The 26,500-nt window shown below is 38.3% G+C and overlaps 1 long non-coding RNA gene across 2 annotated transcripts in view; it reads right to left on the bottom strand.

The window, feature by feature from the left end:
• Positions 1-13,211: 13,211 nt before the first annotated feature.
• Positions 13,212-26,500, bottom strand: part of LOC147995712 (uncharacterized) — a 54,697-nt gene continuing 41,408 nt past the window's right edge. For both annotated transcript variants that reach the window (XR_015683833.1, XR_015683832.1), the window contains 2 exons: positions 25,086-25,228; positions 13,212-13,557 (listed from right to left, as the gene is read on the bottom strand). This is a non-coding gene — a long non-coding RNA (uncharacterized LOC147995712). The remainder of the gene's footprint in view (positions 13,558-25,085; positions 25,229-26,500) is intronic.

The following is a 26,500-nucleotide window of genomic DNA, read 5'->3' as shown; positions in this document are numbered from 1 at the left end:
CTGTATAATTTATGTATAGATGTCAACAGATGTCCAGTTTAAAATTGTACCAATCAGAACAAAACACGGCTGGTATAAAAATAATCACTGAATGAATTGAGATGATTTAATGATATTTTGCCATTCTCATGATTGATGCCTTTGTCTAGTAGTCATTAGAGAGGCTTCCTCCCGCAGCCTACAGGAGTGGGTGCAGAGATCCACAGCCAGACATTTTGCAGATAAAGACTCTAAACTGGAGGAGGTCTCCATCGGGTGCCAATCGTTGAAGATCAGGAAACCCTATGGAAGGGTGGGAAGAAACATTATAGGAGTCAGAGTTGAATGGAGTAAGCCAGGACACATGGCTGCTGAATCAAGTAAGTAGCGCACACATGGGTTCACAGAGCCTTAAGTGGCAAGCACAGGGTCTGCATGGGTCTACACCAAGTCATCTGCGTTTATGTTATGGCTATTAGCTTGTAGGACTGCTGACTGGGTGCGGGTGTTTCTCTGACTCTTTTGCCTAATCTTGAGACCCTTTTCCTCTTCTTGGGTTGCCTTGTCCATCCTTGATAGGATGGCTTTTACCTTGCCTTCCTGTATGTTATTTTGTCATGTTTGGCTGTTATCTCATGGAGGCCTGCTTTCTCTGAAGAGAAAACAGAAAGGGAGTGAGTCCTGGGGAAAGGGAGTTGAGAAGGCAGTGGAGGGTGTAGATACTGCAGTCAGAATGTATGGTATGTAAGAAGGTTTTATTTTCAATAAAAGTTTTAAAAATTAATTAACTAACTAATTAAAAATAAAACAGTACACATCATCCATGAAATGTTCTTTCAATTGAATAAAATCTGATCTTTTGATTCAACAATGATGACTTGATGTAGAATGACTTTCTTTTTCTTTTTGCAAAGGGTTATTAAATTTATTAAATCAAGCACATCATGTGTGTTAGTGCAAAGAGTTTAATCTGTACTTCAGAAATTCTACAGTACATTTCATCTTTGCAAAATAGATTTCAAACAACTACTTACTTACTTTAAAAAAGGTAATTTTGAAGTTAGGCATTTCAATAACTATATACAAGAGGTGCTGGGTGCCACTGGCATTTTAGCATTTTGTGGCGGAGTGGCTTCCTGAAACAGAGGACTATACGACAGCATTTTCTACAAGTCATTTGTGGCTAATTCCTCCATAAATATCGTGATTCTCCTGGCAACAATCCCAAATGGCTTTAAATGCAACTTTTAAAGTAAAAACAATGACTGCCAAACATCAAGAGGCAAATTATATCCTAAACTCCTTTCTCGATATCTGGCGAGATCTGACTATTCTCATACACCATTCAAACCAATTCACTGACGTTCCCTTCCAGTCTTCACGGACTGAAGAAAATGTAACTATGCGATACTTTAGGATACTGACATCACTGTGGTGCCGCACAAAACCACAGCTAAACTTTAACCTCTGTGTTTAAATGCACGATGTCAAGCTCTGCTTAGGTGTGACACTGTTCATGGAACACCACCAGTCTTGGGAATAGTGCTACTAATTGACAGGCTGGTCCAATTAACAACAAAGAGGAAATAACCATTTGCATACCCAACCAAGAAACCTGTTAGCTGGGCACGTCAGTTCACCGTGAATGTGAGTTAGCTCTACATTGAAACCAAATTAAGCCGATAAAAGCTTATCTAGATAGATATAATTCTTCCTTCAGTGAAACATGCTTGGAGGAACAGATAACAGGAAAAATTATGCTTTATAAACTGCTGTATATAAAATGGGAACTTGGCTTTCAAAGAAAACATTTCTTAAATACATGAGGTTTAGTAAGTTACATTCCAATTCACTCAACAGTTTGGTTGATTGCACTGAAATTATGCAATGTTTTTGCTCCCAGTAATATTTCAGTTTGCTCAAGAAAATACAAACTCTCATGAAACGTTTTCAAAGCTGATGTTTTTCACATCTTCAAGTTACAGTAATGCTGAACAAACATGTATGAATTCCCCAAATTTTCATTATAAGAGAATATTTTCCATATGTATTTTTCTTTAAAAAAAATCCACACAAATAATTAAGTCTTGTTTCCAATAGCTCAGTGGTTTTATAACAAGTAAAAATGATGGAAATATGTAAGTGTGTGTGTGTGTGTGTGTGTGTGTGTGTGTGTGTGTGTGTGTGTTTTCAAGCTGATAGGCACTGAGCACACAGGGCCACTCTTCCCAAGTATGTATTGGCTGTTTGGTTTAAGTAGTTATCAAATCAGAAAAATTAGAATTCAGAGTAAAATATCTATAAATTTGTGGTATAAATAGTTTGGTGCACTAATTTAAAAATTATATGTAAGAAATACTCAAGTTAATAAAAATAAAAAATTATATGTAAAACTGAATAAATTCTCAACTTTATATCCTCTCAATAGACAAGCTGCTGTGAGAGGAAGGAAATAATCCTGCCATATTGCAACCTGCCCCAGCTATTTTCATCAGCCTATTTCTGCTTTTCCTGCTGCTTGTGTGTTTCGGTCCATTCTGGTAGAGGAAGAAACCCTGGTCCTGGATGCCCACGTTGGTAGCCCTGGATGCCCACGTTGGTAGCCCTGGTTGTGGTGACAGTTCTTGTGCTCTACGTACCAGTTCTGGTCAGACCTTCTCCACCACAGTGTGTGTTGAGTCTGCACACCATCCTCCCTCTAGAAGCTGGCACCACACTACTCATGCTGGGGACAAGCAGAACCATTTTCTTCCTTTTCACTTCTTAAGAAAAACAAAGTGCAAGAATACAACTGTAGAATGGCTTTCTTAAGTCCGGGATCCATGAGTTAATTCCATGCTTTCAGCCCAACATCACCATGAAACTGCCCAGATTTCTGAGATGCTTCCGTGAAGGAGATGAACATCTAACATGGCTGAGCTATTGAAGGCATGGTGGATGTTCATTCTGATAGGTGGATGTTCATGGTGATAGGTGTCAGGGCTACTTGTGCAACTTGAATATGTAATACTATGGTGACATGTCAAGAAACAGCACATCCTTCAATGACAGGTTTAGCACTCTCCCAATTAAGTCACATCCCTAGTTATCATCCCAGTCATTCTAATGTCAAAAGTCATCTGCAGTACTTCAGAAACACGAGGTATTAATCTGCCTTTCAATCCACATTCTCCAAAACATTTTAAATTCAAGAATTTTAGATATGCCTTTCATATACTAGTAGCCCAACCCTTTTATATCCATCTCTTTGTCGTAAGTTTCAAAATAGAAACACCGTAGGGGTGTGTGTGTGTGTGTGTGTGTGTGTGTGTGTGTGTGCGTGCGTGCGTGCGTGCGTGTGTGTGTGTGTGTGTGTGTGAGTGAGTGACTTTGCAGAGATCTTATTGTGAATTTTTTCCAGAAAAGTCAGAAAAGAAGAATAATGCTTCCATTGAAAACCAATGATAAACTCGATGCTGTGGTGAACTTTGTTTTAAAATATCTTCTGTGGATGCCATACACAATGATGAGGCAATACCTAGACGTTCTCTGGAAGTTGGACAAAAAGTGTTTTCCATCCCCAGCCCCACTAAAGTCCCTGGCTTGTGCTTAGATGTTCGTGATACCCTGGTTTCTAAAGATCCAAAGTACAGAACCTAATATTTATGTTTTATTTACCATCAATATTCGGTTCAAAGGTCTTTTTAACTTTCTCATTTAAAAATTCTCAAAGGATTTCAGAGGTTATTAAATGGCTCTTTAAAATGGTACTTTTATTAGGTTTGTGGAAAGAAATCAGAAACAGATGAGTTAATTTTTCCCTTCAAATATGTGTGGTTTAAAAGTTCTCTGCAGGGCTAGCAATGTAGAGTGGCTAAATAGTACATGGGAGATTTGCGGCTTTATCTCCCACACAAATATATATGCATACATACATACACATAAACATATACACACATGTATGCACACATTACATATATTCGCCCCTCAAATATAAATATATATACACACATAAACACATGCACACTTACATATTCACACATAAGCATATACTTACATGTACACGCAAAGACAAACCAATGCCCACTTACAGCAACTGATAATTCTCCCATAGAATTTTGAAAGATGCAAAGAAAATGCTAGTATTTAGCAAATAAATATGCATTTAAATCAAACATCTTGTGCATATTTTACAATAAATATTGGCAATAAGCACACATTTGATAGAAATCTACTGAGGTACAGTATCAGTGTGGACAGAGTTTCAAATCTGCCTCTAAAACAATTTTAATTTTACAAAGTTTTCAAACAGAACATTATTTATTTTATAAAACATAATCACAAGAAGTAAATGAAAGCCACTTATTAAATTTTTTGGAATCTGATTGCTTGTTATTTCATAGTAGGAAATCATTAGCATAACTTAGGGATGTTATTAACATGAAGAGAACGACTTTATGCGTACAGTAGATAATTGAGTCCAAATCATCATGTCTTTTATTATGTCCCCAACAACTAAGATACACATGATGTTTCTGTGTATGTATAGGTTCTAAATCATCTGAATGCTGGTCCTGCCGGGCCCACTGCATGGAGGAGTTTATAGGAACTAAAATAAATTGAAATCTGGAAGCACTATCGAGAAAAAGAAACCCTAGGCTAGTTAAATTTAACACAGTTTACTTGAGCAAAAACGGGTCTCAAATGATAAAGCATTTCAAAATGTAGATGCCTCACAATATCCACCTCCAGTATGGTAAACTACGTTTATACTCAGAAAACAGAGGTGATGTGCAGAGATTATCTCTTGGTACAGTTTGCACCCCGTGTCCCATTTTGGCAGGGTTAGCAGCTGTGATTCGCTAGGATTCAGGTGCTTGGGAAGAAGGGTGTATGCTTGGTTAACAGTTTGTTTATACATAAAGTTAGGAAAGAATATGGCATATATGGAGGTCACTGAAGGCCAAACTTTATTACCCAATTACAAAATAAGTTTAACTCAAAATTAACCCAATTTTACAGCATTTCAAGCAGTAGTCCCAAACTTTAGTGAATAATAAAATTACCTAAAGATCTAATATAGACAGCAAGAGTCCAGATTTCTTATGGCAGCATGGATGAGGTTTAGGCCACTGTTTTGAGAATCATTGACTTGAAGTGGATATTGAATATACTCTGAAATTAAGTTTACATATTGTATACTGTCTCTATTTTAGACTATATTTGGAATTTATCTAATATTCTGTTAATTTCTACCCTGGTCTTGGTTATTTCTTTCTCTCTACTTCATTGGGTTTCCATTTGTTCTTATTTTGCCAAAATATTTAGATGTATTGTTGAATTCTTAATGTGAATTTTTTTTCAATTCTTTTGATGTGGGAGCAAAGTGCCATAAAAATTTCTATTGGGACTTAGTACATTTCCTTCCTAAGGTATTGGTGTGTTATATTTCTGTTTTATTCTAGTCTAGGATTTGAAAATATCACCTTTATTTCTTTAGTGACTCAACTATCTTTGAAAAGTATGTTGTATAGTCACTAGAGATTTGCATGTTTTCTGTCCGCTATAGCTGTTCTACTCCACTGTGACCACAGAGAATATAGGCCATTATTTCAATTTTTCTATATTTTTTGAAAGGGGTTTGCTTTTTATTCTAATACATGGTCCATTTTAGAGAAAATCCCATAATTTGATGAAAATCACGTATATTTTTTAGTGTTTGGGTGACATGTTATGAAGCTATTCTGTTAGGTCTATTAGATTTATGGTGTCATTTAATTCAGATATTTCCCTGGTTAGTTTCTGTCCAGATGACTTTTGTAGTAGTGACGAGAACTGAAGTGAATCACTCTCTCTCTGTTATTATGCGGTTTCATATAGAATAATAAGATGGGCTTTTTTGTATGTGTGTTTCGTTTTTTTTTTAAATGAAACTTGATCTACTTGTTTTGCCTATCAGTTTAGAACTGAAATATCTTTTAAGTGGATTGTTTCTTTAGTGAGTATGGCATGACCTTTATTTAAGCTTAATTTAAGCATTTAAGAATGCTTGATTTCTTCTGAGAAGTTATAGTTTGTACTCTGCTTTGTCAGATAGTAAACAGCTATGTCTTCTTTTTCCTAATTCTATTTGCTTAGAACACCTCTTTTTACCCATTTCTTCTAGTGCGTTGTGCATTAAAAATAGTGAGGTGTGTTTCCTGAGGTTAGCAAAAAGAAATATCCTATTTTTAATAAAATCTGCTCCTCTTTATCATAAGGAAATTGAAACCATTCTTTGGTTATTATTGAAAGTTATATCATTATTCCTGTTGTTTTGTCAATTTTCTTAGACCTATTGGAACTGTGCTGGTGTTGTATATTTATCATGTTTGTCTGCCTTGGAGATGTTTATCCTCTTTAGTCTGAAATATTTTCTCCAGCATCCTTTGTAGAGCACCTTTTGTATATAAATTTATTGAAAGAATTTTCTATGCTTTTGCAATAGTGTTTTCCTAATAGTGTCTGCCTAAAATTTAAACCTTAGATCTTTTCATGATGTTTTACACTTCTCTTGTAGCCCAGTTTTTTAGTTTTACTATTGACCTTTCTTTTCTTTTTTTTCTATTGAACTGATCTTAATTCACTTTTCTATTAATTAATTTATTTATTCGCTTTACATATGGATCACAGCCTGCCCCCTCTTCTTTAAATCCTACTCTTACAAATCCTTCCCTTCTCCTTAGAGAAGGGGAAACCCCCGTTGGGTACCACCTCTCCTTGGAACATCAAGTAGCAGCAAATAACTGCGTTCTCTCCCACACAGGCCTGACCAAGCAGTTCAGCTAGAGGAAAAGGGTCCACAGGCAGGCAACGGAGTCAGAGACATCCCCTACTCCAATTGTTAGGGGACCCAAGAAAGACCGATCTGTGCTTCTGCTACAAATGCTGAGGGGGTTAAGTCCAGCACCTGTATGCACTTTGGTTAGTGGTTTAGTCTCTGTGAACCCCGACAGGACAGAGTTCATTGACTCTGTAATTCGTGTGTGGTCTGTGACCTCTACAACTCACTCTGGAGCTTCTACCAAACTCCGGAGCTATAAGTCCATCTGATGATTGGCTGTGTGTCTCTGCGTCTGTTTCCATCTGCGACTGGATGGAGCATCTCAGGAGACAGTTCTACTCAGTTCCTGTGTGAAAGCATAGCAGAATATCACGAATAGTGTCAGGCGTTAGCTGTCTCCCATGGGATGGGTTCAATTCCCTCTGTCTCTGCTCCATCTTTATCCCTGCGCATCTTGTAGACAGGACACATTTGCACTCGAAGGTTTTCTGAGTGTGTTGATGCTCTCTCCTTGCTTCACTGGGAGGCCTGCTTGACTACAGGATGTGGACACTTCAATCTTTATATCCCCAGCTACTCTGGAGTCTCAAGTAGGGTTACCTCCAAAGACTTCCCGGATCCTTTGTAGTTGGTCTCAGGCTAGTCCCAGAGATGTCCCCAACTGATTTCGATTGTCTTTCCCAACCCTTTCCCACCCGACCTCCCCACACCTCATCTCCATCCCTGTTCCCCTTCTCACCCATCTCCCATTCAGGTCCCTCCCTCCATCCTCTGGCCACCTCTGATGTCTATTTTGTTTTCCCTCAGACCTCTAGATGCACCTAGATGTGTACACACACACACACACACACACACACACACACACACACACACACACACACATACTCATACACACACACAATATGCTTGCCATAATATACACACATGCAAATGAATAGAGGAAAATATATCAATTGGCTATGTACTACGGTAAAGGGCAGGCAGTGTTTATAATAGTAGATGATCGAGGTATTAGCATCCAGAAAGTCATGACGTGTAGTTTGTGAACTAGCTTTGAGGGGAGGAGAATATATCAACTACAGACACGTTAATCCTTTATCTTTCAAATAAATTGCAGATATATTTTTACAAAACATTTTGAAGTTAAAACTCAAAATAACAGAAAATACAGAACAGGGAAACAAGTTTGCTATGGAAAATTATCACAGGGGATGGGAAGAGACTTCAGTGGTCAGAGCTCTTGCTGAACACCCAAGAGAATCTGAACTTATATCACGAAACCGATGTAGGAAATGGAAGTGGTCTCACAAGTGCCTAGATTCCAGGACTATAGAGGGCAGACAGATGGATGCTATCACATGCTACCTGTCAGTCAAGCAAGAAACCAAACCAAACCAAACCGAAAAGCAAACAAATAAAAACATGCAAGCAAACAAACCTTCATAAGTTCCAGGTTTATGCTTCTCAAATGTTAGTCTAGAGCAGAATTCCATAATTCTTAAGAATTTCTTAAGTCTTCAAAACTCATGGGCTATCGGGTCCTGTTCCCAAGTGTCTGGCTTGATAAATCTTCAGGAGCTGGGAATCCGGTCCTTCTAACAAGCTCCTGGACCGTGTTGATGTGCGGACCACCTTCAGAAGAGCATGGTGGCATAGAACCATCAGTCAGAGCTGTAGCCGCTGGCAAATCCGTCTCAGCCCCAGCGCTCCTAGTCTGCTCATTCCATCAGCATCATTTTTCAGACATTTCCACTCGTCCTATTTGAGGCTCTTCCCTGGGATTCGAGGTCTTTTATGCTTGCAACCAAGCACTTTCACCTATGCTCGGAATACGCTCCTTTTGGACCTAGCCATACTTACCATAGAACTCAGCTTTTACCACTTTCCCTTCTCAGTTTTATACTGCGTCCACACTGGCTTGCCTCCACATCCCGACCATGGACAACTCACTTAATTTCTGTTCTTTTGCACAGGTTATCCCTCTCTCCCCACTGCCTGACTGGTTAGCTGTTTATTCTTCAAAACTTGGCTTAGATACTAGGACTTTATTGAGAAAAATCCTACTGAATGAAGCTAGATCTCTGTGACTTTTCCCAAAATTTTAAAATGACATATTATAGATCCCCCCCAAGACATTTAAGCTTAATTAGTTTGTTTACATGTCATTCCCATTAAAACAATTCATCACAAAACTATTTTATAAGCAAGTTCCAAGAACAGGCTTGACTAGTGGTAACTGTCAATGGTTAATGAAGGAATCAATAGCTAAAATTAACAAGCAGAACTAGGGAGAGTCCTCAGCTTATAGCCAAAGCTCAGAACAGATCTGTTCCCAGATCTCTCTTCTGTGTCACAGAGTGTATTTCTGTAGGTTGTTCAGTTCTGATCGGGTTGGGACTGACTAAATTATCTTTTAATGACTCAACACTGAGATGACCATGAGAAAGCATTTAATAAATTCATATTGGATGAGAATAAGTCAAATAACATTTTTACACTAATATGAACATGGTTTATATTTGCATTGATCAGAACTGATTTTCAGCAGGTCAAAATGAGAAATCAGAAGAGAAAAATTAAGAGATATTTAAATTTGGCTATTGTATATGCTTTTTAAAATTACATTATTTAGATGAAATTTTCTAGAAAAACAATTCAGGTTGTTTATATATTATTTTGTAACATTTATTTATTTATTTATTTATTTATTTATTTATTTATATGTGAAGGCTTTTTTTTTTACTACGTATATGCCAACCATGCCTAAATGTATGTGAATGTCTGGTACCCATGGAGGCTGGAAGAGGGTATCAAATATGGGAACTGAAATTAGAGACAGTTGTGAACTTCCATATAGATAACAGAAATGAAAACCATGCCTTTTGAGAAACCAGTCAGTGTTCTTAACCACTGAGCCATCTTTGTAGCCCCTTACCTTGTTTTTTTATTTATTTACATTTTAAATGTAGTCCCCCTTCCTGGTCTCTCCTCTACAAACTCTCCAACCCATCCCTCCTCCCTTTTGCCTCTAAGAGGGTGCTCCTCCACCCACCCACCCATTCCTGTCTCACTTCTCTAGCCTTACCCTATATTGAGGCATCAAGCCTTCACTGTGCCAAGGGCCCTCCTATTGATGCCAGATAAGGCCATCCTCTGCCACAAAGGCCCACAAAATCTCAACTTTCAAGACAATTTAGAAGTAAATAAAATAAAAATTCTCTAAAATTTACCCACCATTGCTCTCTGCATATTAAAAACAAATTTCATATAAATGTCTGCTTAATAAAAGAAATTTATGATAATAGTCATACTGGAAATAAATTTGTGCTCTCTCAAAAGTAATAAAAATTACATTTATACTGATAACATTTAAATAATGAACATCTTTTAAGTGTAGAGAAAGGGTGTTCATAAATTCAAGATTTCAGTCTAGAAGAGTGAGAATGCACTATCCTATTAGCATGTTAGGAGGAGCTAATTTAATTGGAGAAATTTAATTATTTAAACCTTCAGAAGAACATGCTTGTGCATACAAAATCAGGGTTGGAAAGGCATCCAACAGATGGCCAGTGGATTTTGCAAATGGTTATAGCTGTCTAATTTGTTAATTTTAAGTAGTTTTTTTAAAGTTTATTTTTATTTTCTTTTTTCTTTTATTGGTATTTTCTTTATTTACATTTCAAATGTTATCCCCTTTCCCAGTTTCCCCTCTGGCAACCCCCTATTCCATCCTCCCTTATCCTGCTTCTATGAGGGTGCTCAACCACCCATCCATCCCTTCCCTCCTGCCTCCCCGCACTGCCATTCCCCTACACTGGAGAAAAGAGCCTTCACAGGACAAAGGGACTCCCCTAACATTGATGCTAGGTAAGGCCATCCTCTGCTACATGTGCGGCTGGAGCCATAGGTCCCTCCATGTGTACTCTTTTGTTGGTAATTTAGTCTTTCGGAGCTCTGAGGTGGGGGCGGGTCTGGTTGGTTGATATTGTTGTTCTTCCTCTGGGGTTGCAAATCCCTTCATCTCCTCCAGTCCTTTCTCTAACTCCTTCATTGGGGACCCCATTCTCAGTCCAGTGATGGGCTGCTAGTATTTGTCACCTCTGTATTTGTCAGTCTCCAGCAGAACATCTCAGGTGACAGCTTTATCAGGCTCCTGTCAACATAAACCTCTTGGCATCCACAATATTGTCTGGTTTTGGTGACTGTATATGGGATGGACCCCAAGGTGGGACAGTCTCTGGAGGACCTTTCAGTCTCTGCTCCACATTTTGTCTCTGTGTTTCATTCTTAAGTTTATTAGTCTGAAGTTTGCTTGCGAGTGAGTATAGGCACTGGAACTAAACTCGGGTCCTCTGGAGGAACTCTTAACTGCTAAGTCACCAGCCCTGTCCAGACAGAGTATGTGTTCTTAAAGGCCTCTTGCTCTTTCTAACACTTCACATCCCTCATTTTACTTGCCCATCTTTAAGTATTTATTTGATTAACAACAACACAAAATTAACCAAGCAATCAAGAATGAAAACAGAATTATCTTAAATTCACTTGTTTGAATGAATGCCTTCTGGCCTCAGTGGGAGAAGAGTCACCTAGTCCTGCAGAGACTGGAGATACCAGAGTAGGTTGGTACCTGAGGAGACTCCTCCCCTTTATCCAAGGAGAAGACAGAAGGGCTATTTAATAAGTCTGTTCACTTATCAAGAACAATCCCCATCATTGGCCTGTGTCTATACTTAGCTTCCCATGTTACCCTATGTATTTTCCAGACCATCTGTAGTGATTGATCCTCAAAGACAGCTTTTCAAACTGTATTCCAAGCCACCACTAATTCCAGGTGTTTATTTAAAATGCATAGAGAAGCTGCTACTGTTCGCTTGCTGATGAACACGTTGTCAAAAGTGACTTCCACATTTATGTGCATAAATTAGTTCTGGCCTCACCAACATCAAGCGTAGATTGGGTACTTCTGTTCTTGTTCCCTTTATACTATTCAACTTTACACCTTGACCGCTTCACTCACACACAGATCCTGACTCATGTTCTCTGTCCTCTGTCCAAACATCTGCAGAACCCACCATGTTGGAATGCCAGGGAGCTCAAATGTGCTTATGTCTTTGATACTTCTGTGGCTCATTTGATGTGGCAATCTGGAATTTTTCACAATGGCATTGACAATGGCAATGAACTAGGCCTCCTCCTTAAGGCTCAGCCACCACCACCAGGTTCAGCTTGTCAGGCAGAACAGTTTATGTTTTTAGAAGCATGCTGGTGGAGCTCTGGGCTTCCAGTCTTCCCCAGTACGAGATGCCCATTGGGACAGCTTAAATTCCATGTCTCTCCCATTCAGTAAGACACTAGCTCCATTTTAACTGTTCTTGGGCACTTTTGAGACCAAGGTTTAGACATAGGATGGATTCGGCCAATAGCTACCCTTTCCTGTTTAAAATCACTGCTCCCTAATGTGCTTAGATGACTAAGTCTTTCTTCCCAATGTAGATTCAGCATTGTACCTCATGTTGGGCTCTCGGGAACCTGTGTAGCTCACTTAATTTCTCCAGGTTTTGGGGTTTTTATTTGCAAAAGGGGACATAAAGGTCTGCTAGAAAACTGTAAACCCAATTACTGCTCCTTAGCAATTTGGCCAGAACATATAATTATCACAGCCTAGCTCTATGACTTCAAGTTATTATTAATATTAAAAATGCCTCTTGGCTTACACACACACATTCACATGTAATGTCCTCTGACCCATGCTGTCATTCTCAGAAAAGAATCCCAGCCATATGCTTGTAATAGATGTATAAATATAATAGCTGACATAAACTTGATAATAAGCATATCACAAGGTTGCAAGTGTCTGTGAGTCTCCTAATAAAGGAAATGACAATCACAGATACAGAGTCAGGCTTTGGCTTACAAGAGTTACCGTAGCACAGTTAGCCGTCAAGCAAGACTTCCAGCACAACAGGAAAACCGAGAGCAATCAACATGAGTGCACGGCCTCCAGTGGGCAGGAGGCTGTGCCTTCAGATGAGGAAAACACTCTGTGTTTCCTGTGTTACAGGAAGACCCTAGGTCCACTTGGAACATAACCTTCCATGTTGAAGAAGAAAAGGGGAGTGAAGAAAGAAAGCAAAGGAAATAAATGTATCAAGTTTGAGGAGCAGGAGTTGGGATGGTTCTGATTTACCCATCCTGGTTCCTCTACTCAGCTTCATTCATAGATTATCTCAGTTCATTTACCAAAAACCAAATGGTTTTGATTTGTTTATATGTTTGTTGATGAAGTGAAGCTTGATCTCATCTGAAAGTTTAAAGCAAAACTATTTCTTCAGGACGTCTGTATGTATATGATTTGTATAGTGAACTGTAATAAAGGCTATCGATTATGTAATTACAAAGCGCACGTGAAATGAAGAAAATAGAAGCAGAATTGATTATAGGCTCTAGAGTGACCACTAGTTATTTATTTATGGAAAACATTGGCGATGAACATTGCAACTTTGAAAACAAAATTCCATAGACTAAAGGAAGTGCTGTCCCTTTAACAGGCATGGTCCATTGTCAGTTCACAGAGACACTTTTGGTGTTTTAGATTCTTCAACTCTGCAAAGTTCAGCTGAGCCTGACGGCACTGTGTTTGGCAGTTTTAAGCTGAGGTCTTTTTCCCTCTGTTGTTTGTAGCTACTATAAACTCGCCAAAGGGAAAATTGGGCAAAAGTATGTGTGTGTGGGTGTTTTCCCATGCCCTCTATTTGTTTATTCACACAGTCCGGTCCCTAGGGAAATTAAAAGGAAAAAAATTAGTTTCACCATAGAAGATCCAAAGAACTTGGCCTTTTACAAGCTCTGGGTCATTAATTCTTATAGGAACTCCCCATGACGTCAGCAAGTGAGAAGTGTTATTATCCCCACTTCACAGATGAAGAAACTGAGGACTTTCATGACCAAATGTCTCATCCAGAGCCAAACAGTGCTGGCAGGAGAATGAAGGACTTGCAGTAAAACCAACCCCTAAACTTCCAAACTCACGTTGTCCAATAAGAGGAGGGGTAAGAGGACATGCATGATTTTTCAGTCATCCAGGTAAAAAGAAAGTAATCATAACTATATGAATTACCTTCTTATACTAAGTTTTATTAATGTCCATGTGCAGAAAACATTGTCCAAACAATTAACACTAAAAAGAAAAAATACTAGTGATCTAGTTTACATTCTGAATTTATACCAACCCTTCAAGATTACTTCAGTAGCACTTCAAAGTGAATTGGCCATATTTCAGGTACTGTGTATCCGTGTGTGGCTGGTGTTTCCCATAAGGCCCCAAGATCATGCATAGGTCTCTCGATCCTGAGTTCTCTTTCCATCACACTATATGTCTCCCCATACACCTGAGCTAAGACATAGCCCTGACTCTTATTGTCTGCATGTGATACCTTCAGTTGATTTATTATCAGTACAGGTCACAGTAAAGAAACTAACTCAAACCCTAATGATGAACCTTTGAAATGTCAGGTGAGTACCAAAAAAAAAAAAATGAAAAAAAAGAAAGAAAGAAAGGAAGAAAGAAAGACAAAAGCAAACCAATATTCTGTACTTTTAAGGCAAGAATATAAAATACATTAAATGGATTATAGCTGAAATGATTTAATAAAAATTGAATGCATATGGTAAGCTAATAAAACATTTGACTATAGTAAAACTGCAGAGGTAGGGTTTCAGTACTGGTACCACTTGGACGTACTCTGACTCTCCACAGACTGTCTCAGAAAACAGCTGTGTTTCTCTGAAAGAGGAATGTCTCCCATAGTCTCAGGATTTGAGCACTTAAGGCTCATTTTGTGAACCTAAAGACACACTACATTCAAGTCATTCTCCCTGCTTTGTGCTTGTACAGGGTCAAGCTGTGTGCTCCCAGTTTGCTGTTCTGGTAACCATACCCACTGCCTGGTACCTGCTGTCTGCTCCTGTGGCTACGGACAAATCATAAGCCCCAATAGAATCTTTCTTTTATAAGGTCCCATGATCATAGTGTTTTATCTTAGCAACAGAAAAGTCACTTATAGAGTACTTGGTAAAAATATAAACAAAAGCTGCTCCGTTCTGGGTTTAATAACATCAGTTTATGTCCTTAACATGATATATTCATGCTTGATTGTGCTTTGTTGAAAAATAAACTTGTAATATTCATTTTGAATGTTGTCATGGTAAACAAAATAACTGTTTTCTTTAACTACACATATTAATATAAAACTGTGTATGTTTTCCTTTGGACTTTTATTACATATATGGATCCTAAAGGTGGCAAATTACAGATTCTTGACTCCTCTAGAAAGTTTCCACACTGAAAGTTTTGCTTCAAGCTTAGAAAGACTCTCAACAGTTAAGAGGACAGTGGCTTACACAAAGAATCTGAATTTGGTGCCCTGCACCCAGATGAACTTCACATCTAAACATCTAACTCCAAGGCATCTGTTGCCGACTTCTGGCCTTCGTGGGCACCAGGAACACAGGTGGTACAAATACTCACACATAGTCAAGCACTCATTTACAACATAAAAAATAAACACATCTTTAAAAAGCATTTTTTTCCTTTTCCCTCACAGATATTTCATAATGTGCGGATAGGAAATGAAAAGCCATCGGTTAAGGTTAGGATACTGGACAGTTTGCTTGGTGGCCCAGCATTGCATCTGGGTTGGAAATCTACCTATGGAAAAGAAAAACCATTCACACTCAGGTACTCAGTGTTCACCAAGAGACCACCATCGTATAGTTTTAAGGGGTATCGGAACTCACATGTAGTCACTGAGAGCTGCATAACTCAGTGTAGAACTATTCTGGCAGTTAGGATTACTCCCTAAAGATTACTGTGTAATTACATTGAGGAGACAGAAAAATAATTGTTTGTAACTTACACTGTAGTTGAGAAGTCTTAACTAATCGTGGATACATGATGTAATGATGTGTCATTCTTTGGCCACCACTGTCACAGCTACTACCTGTTTAGAAGATCATCAACAACCGCAGAAGACAAATGCCTTAGAGAGCTGAAGCGTTCCCCAATGCCTCAGGGAAATTTGTGTGAGACCCATCTTTTACTCACAGCCAGGAGTTCAAACTGAGCAGCATGCTCTAAGTGTTGCCTGACTTGGGCATTTTAGTTTGCTTTGGCCATCGGATATATTCCGTAGGCCACGGCATTTGTTCTCCATGTATCTAGATAACCCTAGGCGAGCCAAGATGAGACCTTTATAAATCAGAGCAGACCTGGTGCTTGAAAGTTTGTTCTTAATTTTTAAGCCAATGGCTTTGGTTTAAAATAAACTCATAACGTTCTACCTATTGTTGGCTAAGACTAAATCATAATTTATCCCAACAATTCCCTAGCTTTCTTTGTTATTTTTTAATTAAGAAAAAATAAATCTTGAATCAAAATAACAGCCTGTAGCTATCCTACATTAATATACTTTATCATCTATGGGTAATGTATGGATAATTCAACATCAGACATAAATTAAATAGTCTACTTAAATCTATAGTATAAAATGTGTGCATTTTTTCACATTAAGCATGGTATTGTTTAACCTCTTTACTTCATCAGGTCATTATCAATAATAAAGTTACAAAATAAGCATGCAATAATTCCATAGCTTTTAAAGCACACACTGAAATCTACTTTTATGATACTTGATTTGTTATTTAAAAATAATGATCATCTCACTGGAGAAACCTATATTATATTTATCTTAGAAGTAGTAATAATAAGTTTGCTATAACAAATGCCAGTTTAATCTGTTTCCAGAGCAACTGCAATTAAAACAAAGATCATAAAAATCATATTTTCAATTAAGAAGATAATTCTGCTAACTAATTTCAGAGGCACATAGCTGGATATAAATAAAAGTTAATCATCAATAATAGCTAAACTTATTATTAATTGGAGTTTGTAAATGTTTTTATATTATGAGAGTTTTGGTGTTCTAATGGAACCTATGGAGTACCTCAGAACTGAAAGCTTGAGACAAAAGACTTAAAAATGTAACGAAATTTATTTCCATAAGTATAATTTTAAAATGATATTCATGATACTATAAAAAGGACTTTATCAATGAATTATTATGATGGACCTATTACATTTAGATGAGTCTATTAGCTGCTGTAATATTGTGATTTATTGCAATAACTGCCATTTATGCATTATGAAAATATGTATGTGCTCTGCAGTTTGATGTCCACATTCATTACTGAAACGTATATTGTACCTGAAGTGACAATAAAGATGTAATGTTTCCTGTTACCATTCATGGGTTGACTGAACTCTATCTGTGGCTACTCTGCTAGTGGGTACTCCGTGGTTACTTAGTGTCAACATGCTAATTGTGTGCTGGCTTCTAACATATCAAATGTATAAGCAGCCACTTATGATGCTATTTTATCTCATCGTTGCATCCATTCAGAAACACGGAACAACTATTTATTTGTTATAAAAGTAAGAGGGCTGGACAAACATGTTTCTACAGAACCCACCAATAGAATCCTTACATTGCTGAAGGGCAAGTGATATGTGGTATACAATGCCTCTGTTACCCGCATTGTACAATGAATAATGAAACCCTGAGGAGAGCTCTATCATTCTCTTCTATCTACAAAATAAGGAAATATGCTTACTGATCCTTGATTTCTCGAAACTGAAATGAAGACTGCTCAGAAGTCTTCCTCCCCTCCCCGTCTTCTCCATCTCAGCAGTCAGTCTGCTTATGGAAGCAGCTTAACATTTCATTTACCTTCAAATATAATTCGACAGTTCAGAAAAATATACAAATATTCCTGAGCTATTTCCATCATTTCTGGTATGCAACTGGAGCACAAATGTTTGGACTTTCCCAATCCTCTGAAAGACGTAAAATACGGTCTGTTCACATAGGCAATCTTGTTGGCCTGAGAGAGTCAATCCCTGTCCCTAAGTATAGATAGCCCTTCCCCTGGGATCTTTTCTCATGAAACTTCTAAGTGCCCATCTCTCAATGATTATGCCATTATTATTTATTAGGCTGGGAGAAATGGTTCTCAGCACACATGGCAGAGAGGAACCGGCTTCCAGTTTTAATAAGACCCACAAGATAATTAAGACATACAATTTCTTCTTCTAATGCCAGGCCAGAGGACGTTTCAGCCTTTAATATGAGTGAGTAACTGCTTTCATGTTTGAATTTATACATGGCTATAAAATATATTTCAACTTCTTTTTTTTCATTCAACCCTTTCATTTGTCTTCATATCCTCAGGCAAAAATGAAGCACCCCACATCATGTTCCTTTAAAACATGGGGAGCTTCAAAAGACTCCATCCATTTCTTCTCTAGCATATCCCAAACATCATGGCAATATTCATAAATCTGCTCATGGAAAAACAAAACAAAAGTCGTGGTTTTGTATGGTTCCATATATCCATGCTATAATAATTATTCCAGATCCTGCAGTCCCATGTCCCTGTACAGTAAGCAAGAATGAGGGGTGCTGGCTTCCTTTGAAGATTCAGTATTGTAGGGAAATATAATTTTTCACTTCCCACAGTTGTAGTTTCAGTGAGATATAAACAACCAGGACAGAAAATTTTTTTTCTCAAATAGGATTCGGTGATGTTACAATGGGCATATTCCATTAGGAAGAGAGGTTCTAGTTTCAGACTTCCTGAGTAAGTAAAAAGTATAATTTTATTTTTTTAATTTAAAAACATTACTTATTATGTTTGAGGATGGTTGTTCTTTCTTTTCCTCATGTATATATGTATATGACATATAAGCCTGTGTCCTTGGCCATCAGAAGGAGAAACTGGAGTTACAAATGGTTTTGAGCCACCACACAGAGGCTGAGAACTGAAACCAGGTCTTCTGGAATAGCAAAAAGTGTTCTTAACCACTGAGCTCTCTCCAGCCCCAGAATGTAACTTTCTTCATGAAAAAAAATCAAAGGCTGGAAACAACTATAGGGAGCAAAACTATAGGAGAAAAAGCATTAATGTAAATATGAAAGCAATCCAAAATATTTTCCCAGGGTGGCACAGACTGAAACACTAAATTGCACACAGAAATGGGTGTCTATTTGCTCTTGTTACTAAACACATTCTTCAAAAACAGTTCCGAATGGGCCTAAGACTCTTGTAATCACAACCCACTGTTTGGATCCGCAGCGATTACAATTGCATTATAAACATGCATACCTGGTTTCAACTCATCAGAAAGGCAAAGACGTCTTGGCTAAAGATACAAAACAAGCATGACTATTGTCTGCTATTTCTTAAAGGACAGAAAGTAAAATTAAGAAAATTAATGGGAGAAAAAGAATGGAAATAGAGTGAATAGTGAACATCGACAGAATCACATTATTCTCATAAACATGCTCGGCAGCCTCCCAATGGAAGGATGCTCTCCTTACCTGAACAAGAAAATTCTCTAGGTCCAGAAGCCAGCATCATACTTACTATAAAACCAGTACAGACATGCCCTAAAACATGAGGCGGGGGTGGGGGGGTGGGGGGTGATGTCTCATTATCAGGAGATGTGAGATTAGTATAAAGAGGAGAGGAAATCATTCACATTGAAAAGATGAAATTATAAGATAATGTAATGCAGGCCGAATGATTCCTCTGTGAAGTGGTGTAGAATGTGGGAGGCAGCAGGTGCTTCCACATTCGCAGACAGCAAACACTTAGCACCTAACCTATATTCTACCCAGAATATATAACCTATATTCTATCCCTATATTCTGGGAGGTTGGGCCAGCAACTCACCAAGGCAGGTGTGGAAGCTTGGAGCTAACCATCAGACTGAGCTCATCGACCCTGGCAGAAGGACTGGAGGAGCGGAGGGGAATTGCAATCCCATAGAAAGAACAATTCAATGCTCTCGAGGACTATACATACATAGAACCCCTAGAGATGCAGCATCACCAACGGAAGAGTATATAGGGAGGGATTTATGGCTCCAGATACATACGTAGCAGAGGATGGCCTTGCCTGACATCAATGGACGGGGAGGCCCTTGGCCTTGGGTAGGTCTGATGCCCCAGCATAGAAGGATGCTGGAGCAGTGGGACAGGAGAGGGTGGGTGGGTGGGGTAGCACCCTCATAAAGGCAAAGGGGAAGGGGGAGAGTGTGGATGTGGGATGGGGGGGGATGTGGAAGGGTAACCAGGAAACAGGATAGCGTTTAAGATGTAAATGAAAGACATGATTAATAAAAAACCACGATTTTTCTCATAGGCGAAGCTTCCTGCTTTCAGGATAACTTTCTCATATCTGTCTAGTAATATCCTAAGAGTTTGTAGTTTTAAAACTCACACTGAATGAAGTTATTGATAGCAATACTAGTAATTCCTCTCATCTATTAAGCAATTGCTATACACCAAGAAGCTGCATCTCTAGGGGTTCTATGTAAGTTTCTATATAAGATTCTTTGGATATCCAACATAAATGGCAAGAAAACATTATTTCCACCTTGCAAATGAGACCCACAGAGCTCTGGAGGATAAATAAACCCCTTGTCCAAGGTCATAAACCTGACACATCACAGAGCTTAGTTTCTGACCAGCATGGCAATCTCTCTGAAACATCTATGTTCCTTAGTCAGTGACACGCTTTGTTACCGTTCCCATCTTCAGACCACCACATTTAAAACTAGGAAATTAAAAATCACAGAGGGCGAATTGAGTACCTGCCCCCCAATACCTGCAGGCAGTGAGGCCCACAAGAAGTATAAGGTACTACAAAGACACGAGAGGTCTAATAATATTGAGCACACACGTTGGTGACAGTAATAGCACTCCTTGATCTTCCTAAATTCACAGTAAAAACTGAGGAAAGCATGCACTTTGTTGGATGTCTTCTTCATAAGGAGTTTAAAGACGATCATAAGTAGGGAAGAATATGATATATCAGCTATGGTGTTTTTCCATTAGGAAAGAAGCACACATCCTGTCAATGGCATAGTGGAAATGGTTTAAATGAAAGGAGCCTTTGGATGGGAGCCAAAATTACCTTTCCAAGGAAACGTTCTTTGCTATGTTAGGAAATGATCCCTCGTTTTTATTTTTTCTTACAAATCATTGTCCTGGATGGGAGCTGAAATCCACATAGCATTTACCAACTCTGTTTATAGGTAGTGTACTTAATGTGTAATAATATTTGATTTGATTTTTATCCTCCTTGGCTTCTTTAACCTCTAAACTGTAATGACTTCCATATGGCTGGTCAAACCTATTTTTACGTTGTTTAATTCTCTATTCCTATTTTTAGTCCTCTTCTTTCTGTTGCCAATTATGGTAAGACCTAACACACCTTTTCAGATTTTATTAATGATTTTTTTCTGTCAGATGAGTAAGCCATTCAATCACCAAATGTTAGAACTTCTCTCCCAGGACCAATCACTGCTTCCTCTCTTTGTCTCTTAATACATCAGAGTGATAGTAAAATTCAACGTATTTTGCCAGTGAGCTCTGGGGTACAAGATGCTTTAGGTAATTTTCATGTGAAATGCACAATTTCAAAGGGACTTGAACCATGTGGCTGGCATTAGCTGCAAAATCAGCCCATTAAAATCCCCATTGGAGGAGCTAGAGAGAGGATTGAAAGAGCTAAAGGGGCTTGCGACCCCTTAAGAACAACAATACCAACCAACCAGAGCTCCCAGGGACTAAACCACTACCCAAAGAGTACACATGGACAGACCCATGGCTCCAGCTGCATATGCAGCAGAGGTGGCCTTGTTGGGCATCAGTGGGAGGAGAAGCCCTTGGTCCTGCCAAAGCTGGACCCTCCACTGTAGGGGAATGTCAGGGCAGGGAGGTAGGAAGTGGGGGTGATTAGGGAGGGAAAACACCCTCATAGAGGGGGATGGGGATGGGATGGGGGCTTTTGGATGGGAAACTGGGCATTTGATATGTAAATAAAAAATATCCAATAAAAAATGCCAATATCCAACAGAAATGTGGGTTAAAAAATCAACTTTTGCACATGAAAACCACCTATTTAAGATTCGCATGCCTTGTCTAAACAGATTTTCCTTATTTTAAAATGCAAATATACAATAAGAGATCAATGGAATGCTCCAATTGTAGCCTGTAGAGATCTTATTGCTTCTGTCCCTGAACAGAACATCCCAAGCGGCAATTTAATCTATTCCATCATAAGGAATTATCAAGTTGTTTTCTTCCCCTTCTCCTCTCTCTCTCTCTCTCTCCCTCTCTCCCTCCCCCTCTCTCTTGTTTTGTTTTTTGCAAATAGTTTGAGCTGAAATGAAGAACATTTTCTGATGTGTGTTTTTTGCACTTGATAAATTAAGAGACACTAAGATTTTGTTTTAACAGTTATGTGGAGTCGTGATTGAATTGTTATTAAGAGTGACTGTATTTCCAATCAGAACATTGTAAGGAAGGTCCCTACCTCAGAATCACTTTATGTTGCTTAATTTTAAATCCCTTTGGCGGTAGGATCTCAGTTGTTTGCCCAGAGTAGCATTTGCTCCTTTGCAGGAAGGAGGGGGAGGGGAAGAGTATGTTTTGGGAACAACTGCAGAAAAGGGAACTTAGGTGCCACTGTCATTTGTTTATAAAACTCTTGAGTTAAATGTTTTCTTCATTACTCTTGATGGTTTACCTTATCTTCTGAAATGTGAAGACCGTTTTACACAAAATATATGAGAGTGCTTTATGTACTTTAAAACAACTGATAAACGTAAAAACTTATGTTTTATCCTTTTAAGGTTATAATAATTAAAATAACAATAGGCCGACAAAGCACATTTAACCAGAAGGACCATTTCATAGTCTGATGTTCAATAAAAATATGACTGCTCCCACATGTCATCAATTAATCCTGGGAACCTTAGAAAAAAGTGCTAGTGTTTCTACAAGACAAAACAACTTTATAACTCTGCGACTTGTTTCCTTCTCTCTCAAGACAGGGCCTCACATTGTGGGTATCACATGCTAAACTGAACTCTCACTTTTAAGCTCAGGCTGCCTGAAACTCATGGTAATCCTCCTGCGTCAGCATTTTAAATGCTAGAATCACAGCCCTAAAAGAACTAACGCATTTGGCTTTCTGTGTTCTTTTATACAGTATTCACCACTAGGACAGATGGTGTTTTAGAGAAACGGTCAGTGTTTGAAGGTTTTCTGTAATAAAATCTTGTTTGTCACACTTGGGATTTGTATGAGTTAAAATGTGAAAACCATCTCCATAAAAGTCTTCATATAAAAAAAAACACAATAAGATCATGACTTCTCTTTTGTCTTGCGAAACTATTTGTGTGTGTGTGTGTGTGTGATCAGGGCAGATCTGTATTAAAATTGGACACGGCAATGTTGAAAAATAAAAAGGAAACTGAGGAGAGCTGAAATCCTAACTTTGATGTTGACACTCATATACATAAATAGTTTATATTTTGATATCCCAGATTTATGACAAGAAATGCTTTAGTATAAGATGCCTAAATATAGTGTTATAGAAATGAAAACTTAAATCTTTCTCTTAAGAGAATCTCCTGGCTCTCACATATATCAAAATGTAAATGTTAAGGCTGAGGAGATTGCTTATTCAGTAAGGTAGCTTATTCTGCAAGCATGGGGGCTGAGATCAAATGCTCAGCAATCATTTCATAACAAACAGGGCTACATGTGAGGGAGAGAGGTGGCCAGATTCCCAGAGTTCATTGACCAGACAACTTAGCTAATGTGGTTAGCTTCAGGTTTAGTGAGAGCTCTGTCTCAAGCATAAGGCATAAAGAAGACTGCAGGAGAGAAAGACACCAATGGTCTGCTCTGGTCTTAGTGTTAACTCAGTTGCATGCATACCCACATACTCATGTGCATGTGATACACACACACACACACACACACACACACACACACACACTCAGACAGGGAGGGGGAGAGAGAGAGAGAGAGAGAGAGAGAGAGAGAGAGAGAGAGAGAGAGAGAGGCTGAAGCAAAGGCAAAAGGATTGTGCCAACACCAGTGTTTGGCCCTCATGGGAAGATCCTATCTCCAATGATAATACCAATGATGATAATAAAATGTAGTAATAGATTCCCATTTTAAGTACCTAGTCAAAGTTTGTTAATTACAATAGTCTCAGGGCTAAATTTATTAAGTCAGAAATCACATAAACTTGGCTAATAACTTTCTAGCGGTTTTTATCTCTATTTGACAAGGCTAAAATATACTAATTTTCACCTCTATAGAATTTTTCTACTCATTAGTCTCACTGTCAGTTGCATCATCATCCCCCATTAGAAGAATATCAACACTTAGATTCATTATTTAACATGTATGCTGTAAAGTTTCACACTCCAATACTCCACACAAATGTCCCCATCAGCCTAAGGGCACTCAATTTTTAGTAGCATACTCACTCTATTGATTTAACATTGAGGTCCAGAAGACAGGTAGGCATAAATCGGAAACTAGGCAAACATGTTTTATGAGTGTTTTGCTTATATATATATATATATATATATATATATATATATATATATGTATGTCTCTGTACCATGCATGTGTAGGAACCCTTGGAAAGCAGAAGTCATCAGATTCCCTGAACTGGAGTCATAGATGGTTGGTCCTCCCCATGTGGGTACTGAGAAGCCAACCCTGCTCCTCTGAAAGAGCAGGGAGTGCTCTCAACTACTAATTAGCCAGCTCTCAATCCCTGAGTCTGTGAATATGTTTTCCAGTATATCAGACCAACTCTATATATAAGAGAGAAAAAAACTGGCTATACCCGAACAATGATGATGGTATACATTATGGTGTGTTAGGAGAAAGATCTCTTAGAGCTTTGCTTTGTGGCAATTTCATTTAGACTGCAGAGTCCAAGTCAAAAGCTTGAATATAAATTGTTTATTTGGGGAAAACCATACCAAGAAAAAAAACTGAAACTGTGAATTTGAATCACCCCTTAAGTCCAAATTCAAACCCACTAAGAAAGGCTAATCTGGAGTCAAACAGTGGTGTAGTATGCTTTCCATTAATCCCAGCACTTGGGAGGCAGGCAGATCTCTCTGAGTTCTAGGCCAGCCTTGTATACAGAACAAACCCCAGAACTGCAAGGTCTAAACAGAAACAAACTGTCTTGAGAAAAAAAGTAAAAAAAGAAGAAAAATTAAGAGAGAGAGAGAATATTATTATGCAGAGTATTCTTGTTCCTTGTTGAAGGAATGTCCACGGGGTATGTCTATCCTTTGACACTTACAAGCTATGACGTTTGAGTGCCCTGAGGTGCAAAAAGCAAGAAACTCAACGAGTACCTGAAATTATTACCATCGGGATGAATCCAGGCAAAAGCCTACAGAAATCACCAGACAGAGGGCAAGAAAGTTTCTCCAAGATGGGCTCATTTTTTTCTGTTTCACTTGCACCCACCATGTTGTTGCCCCTTTGCAAGCCTTTGCTGGAAAATACAAACAGCAGGAAAGAATTTTAGAATGGTATTTGGCAAATAATTCCAGCGAAGCAGTTGACACATGCAAATTCTAATCCCCCATCACTAATCCCACTCTGCAAGATAGTTGATACATTTTTATGAAAAATGTATTCAGCAGCAATACTCATGCATGTTTGGATAAAATTATTCATCAAATAATTTACAAGTTAGGCTTCAAAATAAGACTACATATCAAAGGGCCTGAGCCAGTGCAGAAATTAGTATGGGCTTGTTCCAGAAAGCAGATGCTGAAGGCTTCAGTAAACAATGAAGAAATAGAGAGACTTTACACTTTCTGAATGTCACATAGTAACTAGCGAAATAAAAAGCCTCCTTCTGAATGCCAGTATTTGCTCCTTGTTGTTGCTGCTGTTGTTGCTGTTGTTGCTGTTGTTGCTGTTGTTGTTGTTATTGTTGTTGTTGTAGTGGAGAAGGTGCTAAATTGCCTACTAGACCATGAGTCCAAGTGAGAAAAGGTGGAGGAAAAGCAAATATTTTCCCGACAATAGACCAAGCAAAAGGAGAGGGGAAATGTCAGAAGAGAAACTTCAGAGTCCTGGATGTGAGCTAAGGACCCTAAAGTACAAGAGAAAGAAAATTCGCCATTCATCCTTAATCACAAGTGACTTATTTAAATAGACAAAATGACAGACTGACCTCCATCTATTTTAACTGCCAAATCCTATCAGCAGGGTGTGATTATGACCCAAGCCACCTTCTGGGTGAGGGGCTCCCAAGCCTGCCCTAAGAATCCCTAACATTCCTGTCTGCACCTACAACTCCAGAATCATCTGTCTAAAGAAACATTTGTGGCCATTAAACCAATTGGAGTTGAACCTGTGTCCTAGAGGTTGACAGGACAATTTACGAATATGTTGAGTAACCACAGTGGGATTTAAAGAAAAAAATCTGGTACATTTCTTTTGCCTCAATTTTTGTCTTCAAACCTTTACACAAAGTTACTATCCTTGACTTCTATATCAAGAGAAATAGTTTCTGGTTAAGAATGTCCTTTTCTTAATTTAAAGAAATTTACCTTTAATTGTAAAACAAATTAAAAGAATTTAATTTTCATAAAAATTTCAAAAAATTTGAGTCAAACTATAAGATCTAGAACCATGTCAGACATACGTTATGTAAGTGCATACCTAAAGATAGCTAAATAATGAAGGCAAATTAGTTACAGTCAGAATATATTATAATATTATAGCTATGTATGAAATTCTCGAGGAATAAGAT

The sequence above is a fragment of the Rattus norvegicus genome, chromosome 3 (assembly GCF_021556685.1).
Source record: "Rattus norvegicus strain SHRSP/BbbUtx chromosome 3, alternate assembly SHRSP_T2T, whole genome shotgun sequence".
In the NCBI taxonomy this organism is placed as follows: Eukaryota; Metazoa; Chordata; class Mammalia; order Rodentia; family Muridae; genus Rattus; species Rattus norvegicus.
This window is presented reverse-complemented; position numbering and strand designations above follow the sequence as displayed.